This window comes from Canis aureus, chromosome 10, assembly GCF_053574225.1.
Source record: "Canis aureus isolate CA01 chromosome 10, VMU_Caureus_v.1.0, whole genome shotgun sequence".
Classification (NCBI taxonomy): domain Eukaryota; kingdom Metazoa; phylum Chordata; class Mammalia; order Carnivora; family Canidae; genus Canis; species Canis aureus.
The window spans coordinates 50,462,030-50,485,467 of NC_135620.1; the positions used below are offsets into that span (position 1 = coordinate 50,462,030).

At 35.9% G+C, this 23,438-nt stretch overlaps 1 long non-coding RNA gene across 2 annotated transcripts in view; it reads right to left on the minus strand.

The window, feature by feature from the left end:
- Positions 1 to 3,817: 3,817 nt before the first annotated feature.
- Positions 3,818 to 23,438, minus strand: part of LOC144322337 (uncharacterized) — a 76,329-nt gene continuing 56,708 nt past the window's right edge. The window contains exons 5-7 of one of the 2 annotated variants that reach the window (XR_013387994.1): positions 10,435 to 10,578; positions 8,460 to 8,663; positions 3,818 to 4,008 (exon numbers count right to left, since the gene is read on the minus strand). This is a non-coding gene — a long non-coding RNA (uncharacterized LOC144322337). The remainder of the gene's footprint in view (positions 4,009 to 8,459; positions 8,664 to 10,434; positions 10,579 to 23,438) is intronic. The other variant, XR_013387992.1, reaches the window with a different exon arrangement.

Genomic DNA, 23,438 nt, shown 5'->3' on the forward strand with positions numbered 1-23,438 from the left:
CCAGAATGATGAATCAATAGGAAAGTGTTCAGTATTCTCCCAATTCATTTGAACCAACCTTGTGAGTTGACTATGAACTAAACAATTGAGTGAAGCTGGATAGTCCTCTGAGCAGTAGTTTTAGTATTGTCTAAAGCAGAACCTATAGATTTATAGATCCTAAATTGAGCAAATAAACAAAACAAAGCAGACAAAAGCAGACTCAGTGATAATCTCAGAAGCACACACGTTAAAACTATGGTCTTTCTAATTGTGATGTAAAATATCAGAGATGGAATGAATTTAAAACTAATGAACAGTTGATATAGACATATCAAAAACTAACCAAATAATTCTTTTGCCTATTGTGATTTTTTAAACTGGAATTTATAAAATTCGGAAATGTAAAAACTGCTGAAATTAAAAAATGCATTTGTAAGCATGTTGACAGACTGAAATATAATCCAAAATGATGAACCATTTTCTTTTTCTAAAAACAGCAAAATTTTGGAGCCTACTGTAAAAAAAGAAAAAAGTTTCCCTTTATTTTTTTCTGACTCCTTCAAATAAGATGTGCTTCATTCTCTCCATTTCTAATTGGCTTTTTAATTAGAAGAGTCTACACATTTATGTTTGTTCTCCCTAGAATTCCATGTATTAATTCAATAAACTTGTCTGTCCACCAACATCACCTAAGAGGTTTGTTAAAAATGCAGATGCCCAAATACCCAACTGTATGTCCTGAGTCAAAATAATAGGTATAGAAAGTAGAAATTTCAATTTTAAAAAAGTCTCCCCAGGTTACAAAGCAAATGTAGAAATACAGATAACAAAGACTAAATTTTCAGAGGAGTCATTTCTGTTTGCTGCTAGTCTGCTTATGGAAGAGAAATGAATAAAGCAGGAGCTCAACCTACCAGTCTTCATGGAAACTGGTTTTTATATTTCTTTATGTAGAATGGTTAAGTGTGTGCTGTTGGAGGTTTTCTTTTTCCTGATAGTTGCTTTCCTTTATTATCTTTTCTTCGAATATCTTTCCAAGTTTATAGACAGAAATAACCTGTGGACATGCGGTGACAGCTTTGGGCAATTCTGAGGTGGGAATACTTGACACATTTAGATACCAGTGTATGGATCAGAATCTTCTAAATTTCAGCTTGGGTGATTTTTCTTTAACTTATCTGGGTACTTAGTCTCATCTTTGACTTAGCTTCACCTCCACTCTAAAGGCACTAGTCCATATGAACAAATACTTTAAACTTGTGGTATACAGCCATCCGCATTTAACATGTTACTCCTGGGTACGGTGTTTGAACACAGTCTAATCTACTCCTTTTAATGGATCTCAAATGTAAAATGTCCAAACGTTTTTTCCAGGTTGTATCCTCTACCAACCTCTCCCACTGCAGCTTAGCAAATTTTTTTCATTTTTTTGGAAACCCACAAATTTACACATACAGACACACAGATACTTACCATATCCTATAGGATTGAAGAGTATGGAGAAGAAAAGTATAGGTAGAAAAGGATATGTATTCATTTTTTCCTTGTAAACTCACAACAGAAAGTTCATACATGTATATGCCGGTATATACACATAAACAGTTTCTCAGTAATGTACTCCTGTGCTGCATTACACCAATACACACTAATTGCATATCTTGGTATAAAACAAGGACTGGAAACCTAAGACATGCTTATTTCCACAGTAGTGAAAATATGGCATGACAGAACTATGGCAACTTAAGCATGGCAGAGCTAGGCAACTTATTATGGACATCATTAAACGGTCTATCAGCATGATCTTCTGTTCCCATACTCTCTCAAAGACAAGACATATTTGTATTCCTTCACCACTCCACTTCAGTACCCATTCCAGCTGCCTCCCTGATGGCTATTAAGTTATTTCCTGCAAGGAGGAGACAGATTACTAATTGTTAGCATTCCATAATATATACAATTTGAATGGAGACAATTTAAGAGCGGTGTGTGGATTTGGAAGGAAGCCAAACTAGCCTCACCCTCTAACATGAAATACCTCTCCTATACTTATGAAATTGTGAATGTATAAACCTATAAAACTTTGCCATGGTCTGGTACATTTGCAGGCCACTGTTAAAGCAACAGCTCTCTGGTATGTAATGAGCATAGATACTGACTGGTACAGATGCTAGTTGTGATCAAACAGATGAGACATGTCAGTTATATTAAGAGTCTGCTTTGCCAGTGATGGAAAATCCAATTCAAAGTGACCTGTGTCAAATGAATTTATGTGCTCAAATAACTGATATTTATAGGAATATCTACCTTTGTGTTTAGCTTATTTTAACTTATGTAATCGGGAATTAGTTTTGTTCCATTTTTCATTCCTCTTACCACTTGGCTTTATTCTAGGATTCTTTGGATCAGTTTTTGTAGCAATAGGCTCACATTCTAACAAGTTTACTTTAGCCAAACAGATTATAAGTCTCTCTTGCAAAAGATCTAGCCAAGGGACGCCTGGGTGGCTTAGCGATTGAGCGTCTGCCTTTGGCTCTGGGTGTGATCCCACAGTCCTGGGATTGAGTCCCACATCAGGCTCCCTGAATGGAGTCTGCTTCTCCCTCTGTCTCTGCCTACCTCTATCTCTGTGTCTTTCATGAATAAATAAATAAAATCTTTTAAAAAAATAAAAGATCCAGCCAAAATCTAAGTCATGTTATTGAGTAGGTCAAATGCTCAACTCTGAATCCAGTACCTAATGGCAGAGAAAATTATTTTTTCAAGCCCATGGTTTTTGTCTATTCCTATAGTTTGGAGGTAGAGTCAACTCTACCTAAAATTCATGAATTAAAACTAGAGGATGAGTTGGTGGCCACACAAGATTCTGCATACTGTTTATCAGGGGAAAAGTGTTTGAACATTGAAGGGCAAAGTTAGATAGATACCCATTATATCAGCAGTGGCAATAAACTGGCATCCATGCCGGCACTAGCTCACATCCATCCATGGTAGACATTTTTATTAATCTTGGCTCCATTCCTATTGCACTCAACATGTCTCATAATTCTCTTCAATACACTCTCCAGAAAACAACTAGCAGTTCTGATCAAATTTAATATGACACCCTTTGTTATACTACACATGATAATATATTTGATGACTGTGAGTAAAAACCTGAATATGTGTTGATAACTCATCATTGATATTTCACCTTCAAATGTACCTAAATCCTTCTTGAGTCTACTTATAATTTTGACTTTTCCACCTCTCGGGATAATTAATTATCTTCATGCCCTTATTTCTAGAGGCATACCAAGAAGTTCAGGCTACTGCCTATTATACCTGGCTTTTCATCTTCAATTTAAGATTGAATTTTTAGTTAAATAATAGAAGTGTTCAGATGTTAATGAGACAAATGTCAGAAAGATGCAGGCAAAAATGGAAACTTAATTTTGACCTCCAATAATATGTAACTAATCAAAAGAATACAAAGTTAATGCATGTTTAGATGCACATAAAGAGACAAAAATTTATCTCACATTATAGAAAATGACATGGATAATATTTGAGACTGGCTGTACCAGTCTTAAAAATGTATAAAGACTTGTATTATGATGTATATCCATATAATTTAACTTTCTGGCCTTAACATGTTAAAATGTCACCCATTGACTTAGAAGAATGTATTTGAAAATTGCTATTTCTATACTTTATATAAGTATACTACTTTTATAAATACACTAACATACTTTTTCCAACTCTAACAACTGAGAAGGTAACAAGTGACAGAAGTATGAATGCATCTCTAAAGCCATTTTAACTATCATTATTACATTAAACATCATGTTTTGTTTCATTTTGTTTTTAAGATTTTATTTATTTATTCATGAGAGTTACAGAGAGAGGCAGAGACATAGAGGGAGAAGCAGGCTCTATGCAGGGAGCCCAATGTGGGACTCAATCCTGGAACTCTGGGATCATGCCCTGAGCCGAAGGGAGATGCTCAACCGCTGAGCCACTCAGGCATCCCGAACATCATGTTTTTCTCTGAAATTACACAAACTTATTAAAATACAATCCAAATAAAATGCAAATCAAAGAAATTATGATGATAAAAAGCAAAGAAATTCTGTTATTAGTAATGGAAAAAATTCATAAAATGATTCCCTTTATAAGCTTTTTCAAATATATAAATATTTGGTTTACTGTGAATGTATTTATATATACTCTTGCATAGAAAGCATGCAAGAAAGAAACTTAATAGCTAGATTTCTTATGTAAGTCTGTAAATGACATATGAAGATAGTAATAGCGTTATAAAGGTGACAAGAATCATTTCATGGTAGTGTTTAGCATTACAGTGTAACTAGTAACAACTATAAATATATTGTGACTCTCTAATAAAATATTATGACTTCCTTTGGAAGGTTAGAGTTGGCTTCACTTCGATATATCTTTAAATCGGGGATTGTTAATGTCATCTAATTAGTTGACTTTGCTTAAGTACATGCAATATCATGTAACTCTAATATCACTTGCTTTTTAGAATTGCCTATCATTTCCAAGGTCACAACCACAACTATAATGAGAAGAATGAACACTTTGAAATTTAGTATTAGTAAATATAGAAAACAGCATTTTATTTCTTTGAGGCAAGGGGCAATTATTCTTAATAATTTTATCAAAAGTAATAAATATCCAATTGATAAATAGATGAAGGATTGGAATTCTGTGTACAAATGCCAGCTCTTTTCTGATGCCCCCCAAAAATCAATAGCTCCAACACTGTCAATCCTATAACGATTTATACAGAAATCTCATATGACATTAACTAGGTTGTATGGCAAATGTACACACTTATGTACATTATGTACACATTATGTACATTCATTCTCCCAATACTGTATCTCACAGTTCAAACATCCTTTTATCATTTTCTGTATTCTCAGCATTGTTCAGCACATAACAGGTGTTCAAATAACTAACATGTTTGATATAAAATAAAAAGGAAACATAGGGTGTTTTGCACACATTTCCAAATGAAACTTACCATTTACCATCAGATTTTATCCTCAAAAAATCAAAATTTTGGTACACAGCAATATGAACTCAGTTTTCCAGACATAAAAGCTTAGCATTAGTTTTCATTATGTCATCCTCTCTATCCATTCCCAATATGTTACTATATTCTTTTGTACTTCCCTTTATGTTTGTCATATCCAAACTCCTAACTTTATTTTTAGGATCTCTAATTCAATATCAATTCTATCACATTACCTGGATTCATCTAAATGTTATCCACAAACTTTTATGATCATACAGTACTCGTCTTAAATATTTTGTTGATCATCTATTTCATGTATGTATATTTATATATAAAAAATAAACATGTACTAATCAACTTTGGTTGACCCTTGAACAATTGCAGAGGTTAGAGGCGCTGACCCCCTGTGAAGTTGAAAATCTGAGTATAACTTCTAACTTCCCAAAACCTTAACTACTAATATCCTACTATTGATTAGAAGCCTTACTGACAAGATAGTCTATTAATACATATTTTGCATGTTATTTGTATTATAATCTATTCTTATAATACATTTATTACTTATAATAAAGTAAGCTACAGAAAAGAAAATGTTATAAAGTAAATCATAAGGAACAGAAAATACATTTACAGTACCTTACTATAAAAAAAACTACTTATAAGTGGATTTATGCAGTTCAAATCTTTGTTATTCAAGGGTCAATTGTAGTATGTAACACATTCAAAATAAAAATAATCATTAAAGGTATGAAAATAAAATAAATTTAAATACAGTTATTTCTGCAACCTAATGAATTGAAATAAGTGCCTTATGGGAATGTAACAGAGTTTATAAGATAATTGATCTAAATCATATTATATGATGACCTTAAATTATCTAATAAGATGACCAATTCCTTGTTTTTATTTCTCCCAGTCTCCTATGCACCCAGAACTCAATGTCTTTTTAAAACACTACTTACTGGGACATGTGGGTGGCTCAGTGGTTGAGCATCTGCCTTTGGCTCAGGGCATGATCCTGAGGTCCTGGGGTCAAGTCCCCCATCAGGTTCCCAATGGGGACCCTGCTTCTCCCTCTACCTACGTCTCTGCCTCTTTCTGTGTGTCTCTCATGAATAAATAAATAAATACTTAAAAAAAAAACACTACTTCCTGCATAATAGTGTCCTCATCAGAAATCTGTAATGGCTAAGATCAATTTAAATTCCCCAGTGTGGATTTAAACATTTTTATGCCTTAGTCCTTCTTTGCTAATCCATTTTCATTTCCTACTCTGTACTCCAGCAACACACACATATTAATTCTTCTGTTATGTAGCACCTTGTATCTTTTTCATTAGTTTGCTCATTTTCTCCACTGTGTTTTTACCTATATGATTTATCTTGCCTATGTTACAATAGCACAACAGTCCTAACCCAACCCTACATCATATCCTTCTGATCTAATGTTACCCATTCTCAAAGCCTAATTTTCGAAGCAGTTGCTCAACAAAGTTTTCCATATATATTGATGAAATTTATCCATGTTTTTAAAATAAGGAAACATTAGGTTTCTATCCCATTTGAAACAGACATATTCTTCATTCTTCTTCATGAATATATCTCTTTTTGGAGTTCTGAGGCTCAATTTCCAACCTTGATGGGGGTGGTGAGTACCCCCCCAGCCAAGCAATGCTCAGAACACCAGCTGGGTTTCCTAGAATTCAAATCAATTCTGACACTATTCACATGTAGATAACATCAGAGTTCACAATTTAAAAGTTCAGTCCTATAAGAAGACTCACTTCATCCAAATCCCTACTTGAGATGCCAGTCACAAGCCCAGGTAATGATCTATACTTCTGACAGACTAGCTATAAATTAGGTTTCCGGGACCTCCTTCTTGTTTAGTTTGATTAATTTGTTAAACAGTAGCTCACAGGACTCAGAGAAACATTTTACTTACTAGATCACCAATTTATTATAAAAGGATGTAAGTCAAGAACAGCCATTATGAAAGACATGAATAGAGCAAGGGCGTGGAGCTTCCATGGCTTCCAGGAGTGTCATTCTCCAAGCATCTTCAAGTGTTCACCAACCTAGAAGTTCTGTGAACCCAGTCCTTCTGGGATTTTATGGAAACTTCATTACATACAGAGGCATGATTGTTTCCACAGCAATTGATTCAACCTCCAGTGTCTCTCCCCACCTTGGAGGGCACAAAGTGGACTAAAATTTGAACCCTCTCATCAAATGGTTGGCTCCATTGCTAATCAGCCCTCATCCTTAGGTGTGGCTAAATTCACCTCATTAATATAACAAAAGAAACCTTTAGCACTCTCAACAATTAGGAAATTCCAAGGGCTTTAGGAGCTGTGAGTCAGAAATTGTGGACTGAGACCAAATATATATGGGAAATACATTTTAGTCATATGGATTACCAAATATGTATTCCTTGTAAATCACAATATTGCATCTCCCAAGCATTAAACACACACACACACACACACACACACACACACACACACACACACACAAACTGTGTCAAGTAGTGGTGGTATCAGCCACACAGTAGATCCTCCATGAATGCTTGCTTATACTGATAATAATCTTTTTCTCCCAACTTCAACAACTCTAGTAGGGTCTTAAACAAGGACCTTCAAACTAGTATAGTTATTCTCAGTAATATTTAAATGCCAGTCAAATTTCTCATCATAGAATAAACGAAATTGTAGGGTATCTGATCATTTGTATGCAGCCACATGTTATCTGGGAAGATTTTAATATTTTATAGGGACTCTAGACTTCCTGAAATACTCCTGGACACATTTTGTTATCTGAAGGAATCCCATTATTTGTTTTTGTGATGTTTGTGGACAAATACAGAATTATCCAAAATCTTCTTCTGAATACCAATGACAATAATCAAAGGCCAAATCTTTCTGGTAGTAAAATACAGTAATCTTATTCTAAAGTTTAATGAATAATTTTCTATCAAGTTGGGACAGATGGATAAAACAGAGCAAACAGATTCCTCTAGCTAATAATTACATGTGAGGAAAATAAATTTTTCTCATTTCTTTGAATTTTATTTTTACTGAGAATATCATGCCAGTTGGCATGACATTCTAGTTTTTATTTTTAAGAGTGGTGTTGTTGGCAAATGTAATTATTAGTCTGCCTGCTTTCAAAAATGTAAAAGAAAATAACACTTTAGAATTTTCTAAAACATTTTGTTAAACGGTTAGTTCTGCTAATCTTATCAATCTACCTATTCAAGTATCAATACATCAGAGCCTGTCCCTGTATTCTAGCATTTTTGGAAAAATTTCCAAGATTTTAGCTTCCTAGCAATGCTCCTAATCACATTTGCTCAAAATAGACATACCCGAAGAAGCCACTCTGATGTTCTTTGCCTTAATTCATACCTTTAAAAAAATAAAAAATAAAAAAATAAATAAATAAAAAATTCATACCTTTATTTGGCCTCTTTGATTGAGACTATTATTGGCTTCCAGTTGGAATCTCAGATTTGGCCTCATTACTAGGCATTATTTTTTTATATTTTCTTATAGAATGACTTTTTATTTATTTAAATTTTTAATTTTAGTCAATGCCATAAAACTGCCTTTTATAGGATCATCTTCTTGAATCTTTGTTCACAAATAGATTTTTGGTCTCTGTTCAGGAAGAGAGTTGGGGCTTTAATCTAGAGAGTCATTTATTAGATAAAGTTAACAATTAGCATGATTGTTTTGTTTACTTTATATTACTGTTCTCTTTATTTTAGTTTTTCCTTTTCGGCATTATAAGCAAAACTTAGAGTATATTTCTTCTATGTCTATTAGTTTTCAAGCTCCATTTGATGGAACTACATATAGTTCAGTGGTCCTCAAAGTGTGGCTTGGACTCCTTTCAAGGGGTTAGTGGGGTTAGATTTACATTACATAGTTGTACTAAAACAATATCTTCTATTTTTACTCTCATTCTTTTGCAACTACACAAACTTTACAAAAGCTAGATGATTTATAATATCACAACAGACTGAATGCAGAAATTGAAATAATAAAGAAAACTGAAGAAATATCAAACAATGCCATTCTATATACTAATTTACTTATTTTAAAATATATTTTATAAGTTATTATTTATATTAATGTATAATGTTTATAGTGTTATTTAAAATAAAGTATTACAAATATTTAAATTGTCTTCCAGTTTTGATTACAGTAAATAACAATAGATATAATACATACAAACAAAAGCTCTTGGGACTCTCAATAATTTTTAAAATTGTGAAAATGTTCTGGGAACAAAGTTTGAGCACTGCTTTTCTTGTCCATAAACAATATAAATTGCATCTCAAATTGATAAATACATCTAAGTAAAATTTATTTCTTGCAACTGAGACAACAGATGGAGTGCCTAAGTCCTTAAAACTGACTAATATTCAGGTGACAAAACGACCCAGGAAATCTAATTCTAACTGAGCTCTTTGTTCCAGCAAATATAGTGTACTCCAGCAAATTACAATGGATTAGTAATAGAGAACACACTATGGTTTAGTAAAGAATAACATAGGAAAAATAGGCTAATTATATAATCATTGAAGATTCCACTGGCAAACAAGTGATGAAGAAGAGTTGGAATCAATATATCCTCATCTGTGTCATCTGTCTTAGCAAACGAAGGCAATACACATGACTACACCCAATTCTTTAAGAAACAAATAGGTCTAGATTTAAGAAATCTAGGACTACATAGTCATCCATAAGTAAATGTATTCTGTTTTCCCCCAATAGAGTGCTTAGTTTCCGAACATGGTCTTTAGAAGATTGCTAACTCAGATAACTCATAGTGTTTTCAAGTCAGCTTTATTCAACAGAGCATAGCAAAATTACTACCTAAAACTCAAGCAAATTTTATTTATTTTATTTCTAACTCAGCACTTAGACAAGGCAGTCAACAAATCAACTAGTTCTGAATTTGTTAGTCTGATATTTCCTGACAGTCACATCCTGAAGGTCATTTTCTGGACTGGGAGAAACCCAGGCCAGTAATCTGTCAGCCTTTCATATGCATCATTTTTATGCTAGGAGTAGCCTCTTACAAACCTAAAATAAAATTTCTGGATGCGTAAAAATCAAGCAATTGACAAAGAAAATACATGATTCCTGGAGAACAGAGAGGAGTATATTTATATAAAATTATGGCATTTGTTAATAGAAATAAAGGAAATGTCCCTTATTTTTTATTTTCCACAGAGAAATTACCATGATGTGTATATTGATTCTTATCTGATAATTCAGTAGACATTCTGTGAGAGGTTTGTATGGGTCATCTATTCTTTTTAGAAAATCTCAGTTATTCAACAAGAGTAGAAAATATTACTGTAAAATTTTTACAGCAGGCTTGGGGCACCTGGGTAGCTCAGTTGGTTAAGCGTCTGACCTCAGCTTAGGTCGTGATCTCAGGATCCTGGGATGGAGCCCCAAGTCGGACTCATGCTCAGTGGAGTCTGCTTCTCCCTCTCCCTCTGCTGTTCCCCATGCTTGTGTGCTCACTCGCTCTCTCACTCTCTTTCTCTCCCCATCTCTGAAATAAATAAATAAATAAATAAATAAATAAATAAATAAATAAATAAATAAATAAAATCTTTAAAAAAGTACGACAGGCTGTTTTTTTTATTATTGTTGTTATTTATACTGACAAGGTAAATCAAAGCCTCATATGGATTAAAACAGTAATGTGATACCACTGCACACCTATTTGAATGGCCAATATCTGACACACTGATAATACCAAAGGCTGGTGAGGATGTGGAGCAATATAATCTCTCTTGCATTGCTGGTAGAAATGTAAAATAATACATTTTGTATGTATATAAAATAATACAGTTTGGTGATACTTTACACAACTAAGCGCACTCTTGACCATATGAACTAGGATTATTCTTCCTGATATTTACCCAAAAGAGTTGAAAAATTTGTCTACACAAAAACTTATATATAGATGTTTACAGCAGGTTTATTTATAATCGCCAAAGCTTAAAAGCAACCAAGATGTCCTTCAGTATGTGAATGGATAAATAAGCTATGGCATATCCAAACAATGGAACATTATTCAGTGCTAAAACAAAACAAAACAAAAAAAGAAGACGTCAATCCTTGAAAAGACACGAAGATGGGCAGTCCGGGGGGCTCAGTGGTTTAGCGCTGCCTTCAACCCAGGGCATGATCCTGGAGACCTGGGATCGAGTCCTGTGTCAGGTTCCCTGCGTGGAGCCTGCTTGTCCCTCCGTCTGTGTCTGTCTCTCTGCCTCATTCTCTCTCTCTCTCATGAATAAATAAATGAAATCTTTAAAAAAAAAAAAAAGACACAAAGGAATCATAACTGCATAATACTTAGTGAAAGAAACAAATGAGGAAAAAAGTACAAAACAAATAGTACAATAGGACAAAACAGCTTTAAAAAAAATAGCATCCTGGGCAGCCCGGGTGGCTCAGCGGTTTAGCGCTGCCTTCAGCTTGAGGTGTGATCCTGGAGATCTGGGATCGAGTCCCACGTCAGGCTTCCTGCATGGAACCTGCTTCTCCCTCTGCCTGGGTCTCTGCCTCTCTCTCTCTCTGTCTCTCTCTCATGAATAAATAAATAAAATCTTAAAAAAAAAAAAGAAAATCAAATCAAATAGTGAAAGGGAATATAAGGGAAGGGAGAAGAAATGTGTGGGAAATATCAGAAAGGGAGACAGAACGTAAAGACTGCTAACTTTGGGAAACGAACTAGGGGTGGTAGAAGGGGAGGAGGGCGGGGGGTGGGAGTGAATGGGTGACGGGCACTGGGGGTTATTCTGTATGTTAGTAAATTGAACACCAATAAAAAAAATTAAAAATAAAATAAAATAAAAATAAAAATAAAAAAAAAAGAAAAAAAAAGAAATCTCAAATGGAAACCAAATGTTATTTTTATTTGTATTTATGTCCCAAGAGAGTCATTTACATTCCATGCTATGGACATTAGATACTTAGTAAACAGACCCTGATCAAGGATTTTGTGCCATGGCAAATGCATTCTAGTTCATTTGCAAACATTTTTCTCTCATTCTTTTGCTAGACTTATTTAAGTATACCAATAATAAACACAAATATTTTGGGGCCTAAAGCATTTGGAGAGTTTTTTTCCTTGATAGTTAAGTCAAGCAAAATTGGATAATTCCTGCATCTTTCAAGAGGAAAAAAAACTTGTATTATCAACTATGTTATTTAATGTGTCTTCCTATACCAAAAATTACCACCACTTAATGATTAAGAGAAAAAAAGAAAATAATAATAAAAGAAAGACAATCTACCATAACACTTTCTAATCTGAAACTCTAGCTATTAAGTTAGGCTCATTGGGAGTTTTTCAACAATAAAATTATAAAATATCAGTAAAATTGTATATAATAAAAATAATAGCAATATCATGATCTATTAATTTTATTGTATATCCATTACAGTTTTTAGCACAGCTATGGAGAAATCATTACAGGTGTTCTTTGAGGTGTATAAATGCAATACCCCTTTTTATTTAATTAATAAACCTTTCCATAGTTTTCAATATTTAAAGCAATATATTCATAGAATACTAACCAGGGAATGCAATAATTAAATATGCTTTCAAAAATAATATTCTAATCTTTTAGACTCAATATTTTCTTTTGCATTAAATATTACATTTTTAATGCCAGAATTACTTAAGCATAGGATCATAAATTTGCCCATACATGTGGGAACACTATTTCTATTTAATTTGTGGCTTTTCTCTTTGTTGCATCAAGTTCTCTGATTTCTCCATGCCTATGAATTATTAGAGCAAGTCAGATTCTGAATATGTTAAATAGAAACTATGTGAATTTAGAAAATATATACTTCTAACATAAAGCATCTGTTTCAAAACTCTTTTTAGCTTATGAATTATCATCATGTTCTCTCCCATAATGCCAGATAAAAACAGTTCTGAAATGTTTGAGATTCAGAACTGATCAATGACTAATTTATACTATTTAGAGCTTCTTATGTTTGCTGTATTAATAAGACTCATGGCTTATCTTTGAATGTAAAAAGCTCAAAGAAACATGATTTCAGTGAGACACAGAAATATATCCTTATCATTTGTCTAAAATCCTGGTTATTCTTTAAGACATGCCATTGATTTATCAATGTTAACAGTTTCAGAGTGATATATATGTAAAAATCTAGAAAAATATAACTTGATCAAAGATAGCATCTATTTAAATAGATATTTAGGAAATAGCTTTGTCTAATTTATTATCCTTTTTCCCTCCACCTACAATAAGCACAAAGAGATTTTTTTTACAATTCACTGAGAGAACTAATTCTTGTAGACAAAACTCACACATGGATGGAGATGCTCTATGAGTTTTTAACTCTCAGAGATGCCCACAGAGAGCCTCTAGTTACAGCTCAGACTTCTTTATCATAACACCAGGTCTGGCATATGTTTTTGCTTAGGAGTCTTTACTCCTGCAAGTATTAATTCTCTGCATTCACCTGCAGTTTTCCCCCGAGTTGGAAGGAGCTATTTACCCTCACTTCTCTTATGAACTTATGAGGAGTTTTGATATTTTATATGGTTTAGTTTTTTAGTTATTAGGACAGATTGTGGATTTAGTTTCTTACACGCCAGACCAGAATCTGTTAATCCCTTTGTCCTGCTTTGAACTTCCAAAAATTTACAAAAATGTTTCAGATGCTAAACCATTCATCCATTCTCATCTGTTTCCTAGAGTTATTTTAATACTCTCCTGAGATGTTTTAATACTATTTTTTTGTATATTTAACATGTCCCTCTTGCCTGGTATTGTTACACACTTATTATACATACACACACATTCTAAATATTTGAGAAAAATATATATGTATTGCCTAACTAATTCAATCAAGTAGCAAAGTAAAATGAAGATCTTATCTTAAGCTTTCAAAGAATATCCCTAACACAAAGCTTTTTTAAGGATACTATTAGAGAAAATGTTCCATCAGAATGAAGTAGCATATCTAGATAGAAGAGGATTTCGGAAACAATAATGTAACAATAATATAGCCTGATTAAATACTCATGTTGCTAATTGCATTACAACTAACATAGAGAGTTATTAGTCCAAAGTTTAACAAAAAAAAGCAGGAAAACAAAGAATCAGTAGATTGTCTCATTTCCCCATGTAGAAAACTATATTGAGAATCATTTAATAAAGTTTTTTAGACAAAGAGAAAACTAGAGTTCAAAGAAATAAGAATATAAAGAAAAATGGGGAATAATGGCATCAATAAAAACTAAAAAATATAAACAAAGGAAAGCATAATCATAAAAATATTTTTCTTATAAAAGTGATCAATATTGGGATCCCTGGGTGGCGCAGCGGTTTGGCGCCTGCCTTTGGCCCAGGGCGCGATCCTGGAGACCCGGGATCGAATCCCACGTCGGGCTCTCGGTGCATGGAGCCTGCTTCTCCCTCTGCCTGTGTCTCTGCCTCTCTCTCTCTCTCTCTCTGTGACTATCATAAATAAATAAAAATTAAAAAAAAATACAATTTAAAAAAAAAAAATCTAATTAAAAAAAAAAAGTGATCAATATTTATCAAATCATAATATTTACTTATTGAACAGTTGTGATAAATTGAGAGGATGAAGTGGAAAAAGAGAAGGGAAAATGCAAAAAAAGATAGGTTAAAGGAAGTTAAAATTCTCATCTACTATAAGATAATCTAAAAACATAATGTCTAAAACTGGTAACAAAAATTTCAATATATGCAGAAATACAGAGAAAATGAAGATATGGAGAAATATGGACATATGGAGAAATATGGAGAAAACTGCTAAAAATAATAGCTAACTTTATGACAAGGGTTGCCTCTAGGGAGCAGGGTAGTGTTGGACTGTTACAAGCTGGCTGAATTTGGTTTAGCTTTATGGTGTTAGTAGTATGTGAATTTTGTGAAATATACATGTATATTGATTAAAATTGATTAAAGTAATAATTAAAAATAGCTCTCAGATAACCAAGTGAGGAGTCTCTAACTGTAGGCTAAATAAAATAAATTATCCCAGTAAAGATATTGGCATACCTATCCTTCTGAAACTTAACATAACTTCTCCATCCCACACATCATTTTTACTTTTATCTGGATTCCTGACACTAAATATACTTTAGGCTTTAACCTCTGCTTCTTTGATTCCAGACAGGCTGTGTATGTGTATGTGTATGTGTATGTGTGTGTGTGTATGTGTGTGCAAGTAAAGGGAAAATACTGTATGCTTGTGTATTTTGCTCCGTATTTTTGTTCACATAATCGTACAGTATGTAAATTGCTATGTATAAGCATTCTAGAGTCAATCTTTTTTTGTATAAAGAGTAACTAACATTTGAGTGTGAATGTATCATAATTCACTGTATACTACTTCATCTAAAAATGTGCTTTTTGTCTTTTTTCCCATAAAATATTTTTAAAGTGCTGCACTTAGCAACTTCATTCATCTCTCTTATACATCACAAATATATGTAAATATTAAAATTCCCACAAGTGGAATTGTTGGTCAAAGGAAATGTGAATTTTAAAATTAGATCACATTTTCTAAATGCCTTTTATAAGTAATTTTAACAATGGACACTTTAACCAATGGTATAGAAGAATGCCTATTTCCCCATAAATTCGCTGTATTACTACAAAACATGTAACTATATGCTCATCTGAGAATTGAAAATAGCATCTAATTTATTTTGTATTTACTTAATTCTCAGTGAAGTTGAGATCCTTTCATATGTTCATTAACTTTTTTTATTCCTATGAACTAATCCATGTCATTTATTAGGTTGTACGAGATCCATTAATTTCAATGTCAGCCTTATCAGATACTGAAACATCATATATAATGTAGTTTCAATCTTGTAGATCTAAATTACTTTTTTTCATCAATTTCTCTGCCTAATTTTGCTCCAGTTACACACAGCTTTAATGTATGGTTTTTTTGTTTTGTTTTGTTTTATAATTTATTTTTTATTGGTGTTCAATTTACTAACATACAGAATAACCCCCAGTGCCCGTCACCCATTCACTCCCACCCCCCGCCCTCCTCCCCTTCTACCACCCCTAGTTCGTTTCCCAGAGTCAGCAGTCTTTACGTTCTGTCTCCCTTTCTGATATTTCCCACACATTTCTTCTCCCTTCCCTTATATTCCCTTTCACTATTATTTATATTCCCCAAATGAATGAGAACATATAATGTTTGTCCTTCTCCGACTGACTTACTTCACTCAGCATAATACTCTCCAGTTCCATCCACGTTGAAGCAAATGGTGGGTATTTGTCATTTCTAATAGCTGAGTAATATTCCATTGTATACATAAACCACATCTTCTTTATCCATTCATCTTTCGTTGGACACCGAGGCTCCTTCCACAGTTTGGCTATCGTGGCCATTGCTGCTATAAACATCAGGGTGCAGGTGTCCCGGCGTTTCATTGCATTTGTATCTTTGGGGTAAATCCCCAACAGTGCAATTGCTGGGTCGTAGGGCAGGTCTATTTTTAACTCTTTGAGGAACCTCCACACAGTTTTCCAGAGTGGCTGCACCAGTTCACATTCCCACCAACAGTGTATGAGGGTTCCCTTTTCTCCGCATCCTCTCCAACATTTGTGGTTTCCTGCCTTGTTAATTTTCCCCATTCTCACTGGTGTGAGGTGGTATCTCATTGTGGTTTTGATTTGTATTTCCCTGATGGCAAGTGATGCAGAGCATTTTCTCATGTGCATGTTGGCCATGTCTATGTCTTCCTCTGTGAGATTTCTGTTCATGTCTTTTGCCCATTTCATGATTGGATTGTTTGTTTCTTTGGTGTTGAGTTTAATAAGTTCTTTATAGATCTTGGAAACTAGCTCTTTATCTGATACGTCATTTGCAAATATCTTCTCCCATTCTGTAGGTTGTCTTTGAGTTTTGTTGACTGTATCCTTTGCTGTGCAAAAGCTTCTTATCTTGATGAAGTCCCAATAGTTCATTTTTGCTTTTGTTTCTTTTGCCTTCGTGGATGTATCTTGCAAGAAGTTACTATGGCCGAGTTCAAAAAGGGTGTTGCCTGTGTTCTTCTCTAGGATTTTGATGGAATCTTGTCTCACATTTAAATCTTTCATCCATTTTGAGTTTATCTTTGTGTATGGTGAAAGAGAGTGGTCTAGTTTCATTCTTCTGCATGTGGATGTCCAATTTTCCCAGCACCATTTATTGAAGAGACTGTCTTTCTTCCAATGGATAGTCTTTCCTCCTTTATCGAATATTAGTTGACCATAAAGTTCAGGGTCCACTTCTGGGTTCTCTATTCTGTTCCACTGATCTATGTGTCTGTTTTTGTGCCAGTACCACACTGTCTTGATGACCACAGCTTTGTAGTACAACCTGAAATCTGGCATTGTGATGCCCCCAGATATGGTTTTCTTTTTTAAAATTCCCCTGGCTATTCAGGGTCTTTTCTGATTCCACACAAATCTTAAAATAATTTGTTCTAACTCTCTGAAGAAAGTCCATGGTATTTTGATAGGGATTGCATTAAACGTGTATATTGCCCTGGGTAACATTGACATTTTCACAATATTAATTCTGCCAATCCATGAGCATGGAATATTTTTCCATCTCTTTGTGTCTTCCTCAATTTCTTTCAGAAGTGTTCTATAGTTTTGAGGGTATAGATCCTTTACATCTTTGGTTAGGTTTATTCCTAGGTATCTTATGCTTTTGGGTGCAATTGTAAATGGGATTGACTCCTTAATTTCTCTTTCTTCAGTCTCATTGTTAGTGTATAGAAATGCCACTGACTTCTGGGCATTGATTTTGTATCCTGCCACGCTACCGAATTGCTGTATGAGTTCTCGCAATCTTGGGGTGGAGACTTTTGGGTTTTCTATGTAGAGTATCATGTCATCGGCGAAGACGGAGAGTTTGGCTTCTTCTTTGCCAATTTGAATGCCTTTAATGTCTTTTTGTTGTCTGATTACTGAGGCTAGGACTTCCAGTACTATGTTGAACAGCAGTGGTGAGAGTGGACATCCCTGTCTTGTTCCTGATCTTAGGGGAAAGGCTCCCAGTGCTTCCCCATTGAGAATGATATTTGCTGTGGGCTTTTCATAGATGGCTTTTAATATGTCGAGGAATGTTCCCTCTATCTCTACACTCTGAAGAGTTTTGATCAGGAAAGGATGCGGTATTTTGTCAAATGCTTTCTCTGCATCCAATGAGAGGATCATATGGTTCTTGGTTTTTCTCTTGCTGATATGATGAATCACATTGATTGTTTTACGGGTGTTGAACACCCAGGGATAAATCCTACTTGGTCATGGTGAATAATTTTCTTAATGTACTGTTGGATCCTATTGGCCAGTATCTTGTTGAGAATTTTTGCATCCATGTTCATCAGGGATATTGGTCTGTAATTCTCCTTTTTGGTGGGGTCTTTGTCTGGTTTTGGAATTAAAGTGATGCTGGCCTCATAGAACGAATTTGGAAGTAGTCCATCTCTTTCTATCTTTCCAAACAGCTTTAGGAGAATAGGTATGGTTTCTTCTTTAAACGTTTGATAAAATTACCCTGGGAAGCCATCTGGCCCTGGACTCTTGTGTCTTGGGAGGTTTTTGATGACTGCTTCAATTTCCTCCCTGGTTATTGGCCTGTTCAGGTTTTCTATTTCTTCCTGTTCCAGTTTTGGTAGTTTGTGGCTTTCCAGGAATGCGTCCATTTCTCCTAGATTGCCTAATTTATTGGCGTATAGCGGTTCATAATATGTTTTTAAAATCGTTTGTATTTCCTTGGTGTTGGTAGTGATCTCTCCTTTCTCATGCATGATTTTATTAATTTGAGTCTTCTCTCTCTTCTTTTTAATAAGGCTGGCTAATGGTTTATCTATCTTATTAATTCTTTCAAAGAACCAACTCCTGGTTCTGTTGATCTGTTCCACAGTTCTTCTGGTCTCGATTTCGTTGAGTTCTGCTCGAATCTTTATTAACTCCCTTCTTCTCTTGGGTGTAGGATCTATTTGCTGTTTTTTCTCTAGCTCCTTTATGTGTAAGGTTAGCTTTTGTATTTGAGTTCTTTCCAGTTTTTGAATGGATGCTTGTATTGCGATGTATTTCCCCCTTAGGACTGCTTTTGCTGCATCCCAAAGATTTTGGATGGTTGTATCTTCATTCTCATTAGTTTCCATGAATCTTTTTAATTCTTCCTTAATTTCCTGGTTGACCCTTTTATCTTTTAGCAGGATGGTCCTTAACCTCCACGTGTTTGAGGTCCTTCCAAACTTCTTGTTGTGATTTAGTTCTAATTTCAAGGCATTATGGTCTGAGAATATGCAGGGGACAATCCCAATCTTTTGGTATCGGTTCAGACCCGATTTGTGACCCAATATGTGGTCTATTCTGGAGAAAGTTCCATGTGCCCTTGAGAAGAATGTGTATTCAGTTGAGTTTGGATGTAAAGTTCTGTAGATATCTGTGAAATCCATCTGGTCCAGTGTATCATTTAAAGCTCTCGTTTCTTTGGAGATGTTGTGCTTATAAGACCTATCAAGTATAGAAAGAGCTAGATTGAAGTCACCAAGTATAAGTGTATTATTATCTAAGTATTTCTTCACTTTGGTTAATAATTGATTGATATATTTGGCAGCTCCCACATTCGGGGCATATATATTGAGGATTGTTAAGTCCTCTTGTTGAATAGATCCTTTAAGTATGATATAGTGTCCCTCTTCATCTCTCACTACAGTCTTTGGGGTAAATTTTAGTTTATCTGATATAAGGATGGCTACCCCTGCTTTCTTTTGAGGACCATTCGAATGGTAAATGGTTCTCCAACCTTTTATTTTCAGGCTGTAGGTGTCCTTCTGTCTAAAATGAGTCTCTTGTAGACAACAAATAGATGGGTCCTGCTTCTTTATCCAGTGTGAAACCCTGCGCCTTTTGATGGGGTCATTAAGCCCGTTCACATTCAGAGTTATTATTGAGAGATATGAGTTTAGTGTCATCATGATATCTATTCAGTCCTTGTTTTTTGGACTGTTCCACTGAACTTCTTCTTAAAGGGGAATTTTAAGAGTCCCCCTTAAAATTTCTTGCAGAGCTGGTTTGGAGGTCACATATTCTTTTAGTTGCTGCCTGTCTTGGAAGCTCTTTATCTCTCCTTCCATTTTGAATGAGAGCCTTGCTGGATAAAGTATTCTTGGTTGCATGTTCTTCTCATTTAGGACCCTGAATATATCCTGCCAGCCCTTTCTGGCCTGCCAGGTCTCTGTGGAGAGGTCTGCTGTTACCCTAATACTCCTCCCCATAAAAGTCAGGGATTTCTTGTCTCTTGCTGCTTTAAGGATCTTCTCTTTATCTTTGGAATTTGCAAGCTTCACTATTAAATGTTGAGGTGTTGAACGGTTTTTATTGATTTTAGGGGGGGATCTCTCTATTTCCTGGATCTGAATGCCTGTTTCACTTCCTAGATTAGGAAAGTTTTCAGCTAGAATTTGTTCAAATACATATTCTGGCCCTCTGTCCCTTTCGGCGCCCTCGGGAACCCCAATTAAACATAGGTTTTTCTTTCTCAGGCTGTCGTTTATTTCCCTTAATCTATCTTCATGGTCTTTTAATTGTCTCTTTTTTCCTCAGTTTCCCTCTTTGCTATCAACTTGTCTTCTAGGTCACTCACTCGTTCTTCCACTCGTTAACCCTCGTCGGTTAGGACTTCTAGTTTGGATTGCATCTCATTCAATGGATTTTTAATTTCTGCCTGATTAACTCTAAATTCTGCAGTCATGAAGTCTCTTGAGTCCTTTATACTTTTTTCTAGAGCCACCAGTAGCTGTATAATAGTGCTTCAGAATTGGCTTTCTGACATTGAATTGTAATCCAGATTTTGTAACTCTGTGGGAGAGAGGACTGTTTCTGATTCTTTCTTTTGAGGTGAGGTTTTTCTTCTAGTCATTTTGCTCAGTGCAGAGTGGCCAAAAGCAAGTTGTATTGGGAAAAAGAGAAAAAGAGAGGAGAGAAAGAAGGAAAGAAAAGAGAAAGAGAAAAAAAGGGAAGAAAAAAAAACGAAAAAAAAAAAAAGAAGAAAAAGAGAAAGAAAAAGAAAGGAGAAAAAAAGGGGGTGGGGGAAGGAAACAAATCAAAAAGCAAAACAAAAACAAACAAACAAACAAAAGAACCACCGGGGAGTATCTTCTGATTCTGTGTACTTTAAGTCCCTTGACTTCCCCTGGAACTTGTCCATCTAGCTGGTCTTCTGGGGGAGGGGCCTGTTGTGCTGATTTTCAGGTGTTAGCAGTTGGGGGAGCTGCTGTGCCCCTGCCTGGTGCAGGGCTCAGTGGGGGTTGTTTACCCCGTGAGGCCGCAGGAGGAACAGCCCCAGTGGCGGGGCAGCTCTGGAAACCTGGATTCAGCTCCGGCAGGAACTCCGTCTGCAGGGCCTGGAGGCTCCGGGGCGGGGCCGCTGATCTGCTCAGCTGGGGCAGGAGCGTCCTCGCTGTCCTGGGCCCTCCCGGCCTCTGCCTGTCCCGGGTGAGGCGGGATCCTGGGCTGTGTCCCGGCGCCCTGTGCTCCGGAGCCTGCGCTGTTGGATTCGCGCTCCCGCCCCGCAACCCCCTCCGCGGAGCCGCCGTCCGAGCCCCCCGAGCTGCTCCTGGAACCGCGCAGCTCCCTCCGCACAGAGCCTCTTCCTCTGCCCGAGCCCCCCCGAGCTGCTCCCGCCCCGCAGCCCCCTCCGCGGAGCCGCCCCCCAGCCCCTCTGAGCTGCTCCTGGTCCTGCGGTGCGCGCTGCAGCTCGGCGCACTCTCCTGGGCGCGCAGTTGCTCTGTTAGTGTCCCCGGGAGCCCGAGGGCATCCCCGCCCTCCTGGGTCCTGCTCCAACTCCCTGCGAGCCCCTTTCCGCCCGGGAAGGTCGGTGCAGCTCCTGCGTCTCCGGGACGGGGCTCTCCTGTCCTGGGGACACTCGCCCCGGCCTCAGCCCGGCTCCTCGCGGGGCCCCTCCCCCTTGGAGGCCTTTGTTTCTTTATTTCTCTCCCCCCCGTCTTCCTACCTTGATAGAAGCGGGAACTCTTCTCACTGTAACATTCCAGCTGGTCTCTCTTTAAATCTCAGGCCGAATTCGTAGATTTTCAGGATGATTTGAAGGTTATCTAGGTAATTTGGTGGGGACAGGTGACTTGGGGACCCTACTCTTCCGCCATCTTGCTCCTCCCCCCGGTTTGCTTGTTTTTTTACATTATATCATAAAATCAAGTGGGACAAATTTCCTATCATTGTTTTTCTTTGCTGTCATTGTCTGGAAATCTTTCAGGAAATCATTAACATTGTGATTAAACTTATCATTTTTAAACTCAAGGTATGTGACATTTTTGTTTAAGCAATGATTTTTCTCTATACATTTCTGACTCCTCTGCATTAGTCCATCTTTACCTGCACAGTTCAGGAGGAGTATAAAGAAATTGAGGAAAATCCAACATAATCTTAATTAAACATAAAGATCTCATATTGGTTAGCCAAACTAACAGAGGTCTGCTGTTTTCTTTTGAGTCAGACAAACATGGGTTTAAAATCCATTTATACTATGTAATAACTTAGCAACAAAGAGAAAAATGACATCATTTCTTAGGATTCAGGTTTCCTTTTCTATGAAAGGGTGAAAAAATATTTTGCTCAAAAACAAGATGCGTATTTGAGAGCAGTGTCAAATACTGGTTAAGTATTTTGAAGACAGACATTCTCGGGTTAAATTCTGGTTCTAGCTTTTTATAATAAGAAAGCTTGTATAAGTCACTGAGTCAAAATCCTGTCTCTAATGACTTCTAACTTTGTGATCAAAGTAAGGAATGTGTTCTCTAGTACCTTAATTTCCTCATTCGTAAATTGGGGATAATAGTAACTAAATGAGTTCATAACTAAAGGTACTTAGAGCAGGACATAATGCCAAGTAAGTACTCAATAATGGACTTATTTGACATTTTGTGTGGGTCTTTCTTAAACAAAAAATCAGCAAGTTAACTTGCATGTTGGAAAGAAGGGCTTTACTTACTTTTTTTGTGATTTTTACTTGTGAGTCCACTGGGAACACTTTGTGCTCCTAATACCCGCAAGGAAGGTGTTTCTATGATTTACACTTTTTGACTTTGAAGCCCAAGGACATCCTATGTGAGCAAAATCCAGTGCCTAGATTCCTCTCTGTTATACATCTAAGGACTACAAGTGAAACTCACCTGCTGCATATTCTCTCCAATATAAGTGGGATGAAGATGAGCATGACACATATAATACTTTCCTGTCCTCTTTCCAAAGCCATTAAAAAGAAAATTGTGTGTACATATTTGTAGTGTGTGTGTGTTTAACAGAAAAAGAAAACATGTTGACTGATTCCTGCATTTGGCCAGAGCTG